The 4353-nt window shown below is 36.3% G+C and overlaps 1 protein-coding gene across 2 annotated transcripts in view; it reads right to left on the reverse strand.

Annotated features, from left to right (window-relative positions):
• The window catches only part of LOC117124037, an 11746-nt gene extending 10302 nt beyond the window's left edge, over window positions 1-1444 (reverse strand). For both annotated transcript variants that reach the window (XM_033270161.1, XM_033270170.1), the window contains exon 1: window positions 1339-1444. The gene's annotated coding sequence lies outside the window, so the exon portion shown is untranslated. The remainder of the gene's footprint in view (window positions 1-1338) is intronic.
• Between the last annotated feature and the right edge of the window lie 2909 nt (window positions 1445-4353).

The raw sequence follows: 4353 nt of genomic DNA on the forward strand, positions 1-4353 counted from the left end.
CATGGAAAATATGTAGGTAGTAAAGTGTCTTTAATATAAGAAATGAATTACCATACTGAAAGTAAAAACTTACAAAGCTATAATTTTTACATAATTATTTTTTTATAAAACTAAAATACTTTTATCTATTTCAACTTTTAATAATGCTCCATATAGAATACAAAGTTTACTACATTTGCTCTTTATCAATATCAATGAAGCTTTTATTTTAAGAAAATTATAAAACCAACAAATCTTATCCTTACTTGCCATTAGCTCACCCCGCCCTCGATAAACTAACGTTAGGGTTATCTCACTATATTAATTGGATTAACACATTATCAAGGATAAGTACTGAGTGTTTAACACTGGTGTCCTTGGATTCAATTATAGGTAAACGGATTAGTTGCCCTTTTTATGAGGTTTTAATTGTTGTTTACCGCCGAAAGTGCGGTATTCTAACGTTAGTTTATGGAGGGCTGGTCGGCCTAATGCAGTAGGTGTGACAATGGAGGGATAAAGTGACTATGTTTAATCATTGAGGGATAAGTTTCATGGTAATACCCTATAAATACTGTATGTACTGCTGTAAGTTTGAAATGTGTGTAAACATATAAATGAAATAGTAATATTTTAAGTCTGAAATTGGCAAAAAATTAGGACACACTAAGTCTGGGCAAAAATTAGTTCTTACCAATCAGTCCTGCCATCAGTGTTTCAATAATGGATATCATAGAAATAACTACTTCCTTTAAAACTTAAATAAAAAATTAAAATGTATTATAAATTAAAATGTATAATTGAAATTAAAATGGGGGGATGAGTTCAGGAGAATTGTCCTGGGGACAACAGTCTGAGGGTAATGTGACGGGTGACAAATGTCTGGGAGGACTACCAGGGGAAAGTGTCCGGAGGAAATTGTCTGGGGATGAAATTGTCTGGGGATGAAATGTCCGGGGGAAACCAGCTTACAATTAGGTGCGAGCAGTGAGAGATTAGCCCTCTCAAATCATGGAAATGCTGTGTTCTAGTTAACAAAACAAATATTGTGTAGGCCCCTACAAAGTGAAGAATCATTATCATCCTGGAATCAGCACATTAAAGTGAGAACATGATTTTTTGAGCGGTTTGGCTGGATTTCAAATTGTGGCGCTGAGTACTGTATACGCCTTAGCACCACCCGGTCAGTGGAAAATACTGTAAGAGTAAACTGTACTACTATCCTACTATTTAGTACTACCAGGGAGTTTATTAAAGTGTCACTATAACAACTCCCTGGTAGTACTACTAGGCCTACTATTGATTCGATGATCGTTTGATAAAGTTGAAAGAATAACTGACATTATTTATGTAACTTACTGATTGAGGCCAACTTGCGACTTTGACTGCTCTGTATCTGTATCGCTCTAAATATTAATATTATATTTAACATAAAAATATTGTGTGTAACAGAAGTATGCCAACCTAATCTGCTCATAATGGTGAGTACTGTACCAAGAAACTTCAGACTGGGAATTTCCCAGATTGTTACTTTGAAATAAAATTGATATACTGCCCTCTATTGTGTGATACACAAAAACAAAACTTGAGACAAGCATTCTATTTTCATCCACATATGGCGTTGTCTCGATTGGTCCCACTTTCGATCCCCCTTTCGCCCTTCCCCCCTTTTACACATCTCATGATCCGCCCCTGACAAGTCTCACTTCCTGGAACGGTTTACACTTTTAAGGGGCGGATTCAGTGAGCCCCCAATAAAAAGAGATGAAAAAACGGAAGAAAAGACGGACAAATGGGTACACGTTACTTAAAAACAAATTAAATTTTCGATTAAAATATTCCATGTACTAGTACTATAGTTGTCTAGTATTCTTTTACGACAGATTAGGGATCAGGAAGTAGGGGAGGGAGGGGTAGAAGTAGGTTGGAGTAGGCCTGCATTGGAAGAAAGAGTTTAAGGTATACGAATGACTTTATGCAACTCATTAATCTGTTGATTTTACCGTTCTTTATGAAACCAACGTTTTGTAGACTGGTGTCAAAATGTAGTAACTTAATGTGCTTCTTTGTTTTTAGTTTGTTAGTTAGTTAACCTGTAGGTAGATTACAGAGCATTATGTTCAGTTACTTTTTTTCTGTTCTTTTGATATACTGTTGATTATAAGGATGCACCGGTAACTCACTGTAAACGTGTGCCGCCGATCTGATATCCAAATAAATAAATAAATTAGTACATGGAATAATGAAAATTCACCTTAAAAGATTTGTTGTCTCTGAAAAATAGCAAAAATCAATATTTAAAATTCACTCATTTTGAAGTAACGTAAAAACTATCAACTTAACCTAACATAGTGCAGTTTAGACAATTATTAAAGTAACATTTGGGGGTTTTTTGGGAGGGGGGTTTTAAAATGTTAAAAAAAAACCTAATAATAAAGGGGGATCCCGGTCCTCCCCCGGGAAAATGTTGATTCCTAGACAGTGTCAGGGAATGAGCTTTCCCGACTTCTGAGGTATCGTAATGACTTTAAGTTCTTCAAAATTCAAGGTTTCCCCTCTTGAAAACGGTCAGGCAGTTAGGCCTACTTTAGACCTAGCCGCCTATGTGTGCATATACTTACAAAATATATTAGTTGCATACGTAGGCCTATTCTTTTTTCCATGAATCGATGAACCGATAGGCATGAAAAACGAACTTTCGTACAGAAAAATATGTTTATGACTTCGAATCAAAAACAGTGTTTTCAATTTTATTTAATTGAAGGCTATATGTTAGTTTTGTAACTCATTGATTTACACAACTTGCATGCTTGATTTTGACTTCTCTGTATCCCTGAAAATAGATTTAACATCCGTCGATCCACCTGAGTACTGAAACTAAAAACCAGATGTTTATGTTGTTTATAAATTCGGTATAAACTATACATTTCTTGTTCCCTGTTTTAACCAGATGATATGGGTACGACTATTGGCTTACTAAAAAAGTAACAAAAAACGGCATTGAAACATTATAGACATCAATCATTGTAAAGACCCTCAGCATAGTAGGTAGTTATTGTCACAAATGACTGTATGCAGGAAGGGACAAGAGGGCGATGGCTGTGAAGGCACCACACTTCCCCTGCCGCCCGCCCATCCCCAAATATGAAAATCCCCCTTCCCCCCCCCCATTTATAATAAAATATAGGCCTATATACATCCCGAAAGTTATCGATGTTGAAATATCGGTAGGCTGTTCATCGATAGTGGGCTCTCGGCGTCTGAGTATTTTTTAAGTCAAATGACGTAGGGCTATAGAACAAACAAGTGCACTACCTGCACTGTGTAACCAGAAGTGACGTAAAGAAGAGATAATTTGTATTTTTGAGCCACCTGGTACATCGAATTAACCTCTCATTGATACGGCAATCAGATACGGTCTACGGACGCAACTATAGACCGTATACGTATTTCCAACAGAACAAGTTCTGAAAAAAAAAAACAAGAGCGACCACCGCTCACCAGGTCCGCGCGTTCCTCTATTCTTAAATACGCTACAGGCGCAAGTTATTATATTGGGTTTTTTGGAAGAACTAATAAGATAGAATTCTTTGATAATTAGAATGTTTATTTGTGCAAAAAAAAAAAAAAAAAAAAAACATTATTTAGAATGATCATTTGTCCAAAATTAGAATAAATAAATAAATTGGAAAAAAAACCCATGAATACCAAGACGCGTTATACTCTTAACCGACCGCGCCATTCATGCAACGTGCATTATTACGGTAGTGGTAAATGTCAGTAATGTACAGTCCTTGCTGAAACCCCTGTTTTGATTTGTAGGTGTAGGGGAACCCTGGGGTCTAACTTGTTGGAAATCCCCTCTAGTTTATGCGTACAAAATTTCCTGCACGTTCGTTCAAAACTGGCAACGCTGGACGCTTTTAAAGTTTTGGTAACAAGAACAAGAACAGCAGTGAGGCTCTGGGTCAGCGCTTCTTTACCAAAAATGGTAATTTTTACCAGATACCAGAACCAGAATAACAATCCATGTAAGATATTAATGCTCCACACAAAAAAATAAACTTTGAAAAAACTAAAATGAATTTTTGAACAGCCTCTCAAGTTCTCGTCCCTGCTTATATAGAAATCAATAGCGTTAATTACTGAAAACAAACTGCTTATATAAATTGTATGCATCGTTGTTAGTTAGAACATGGGGTTTTCTTCCTTCATGGTTAGAAGGACTGAAAATTACGTCTCAGAACAGTTTATAATAGTCCAATAGAAGGGGGGTGGCAAGGAAAGTACAGTACTTTCACAAATGGAGGGTCTTTAAAATTAAAATGCTCAGCCAGGACCTCATAGACGGGTGGCCATCAGATTGAAAGTGCT

This window comes from Anneissia japonica, unplaced genomic scaffold, assembly GCF_011630105.1.
Source record: "Anneissia japonica isolate Jap-2015-1 unplaced genomic scaffold, ASM1163010v1 scaffold169_len739621_cov184, whole genome shotgun sequence".
Classification (NCBI taxonomy): domain Eukaryota; kingdom Metazoa; phylum Echinodermata; class Crinoidea; order Comatulida; family Comatulidae; genus Anneissia; species Anneissia japonica.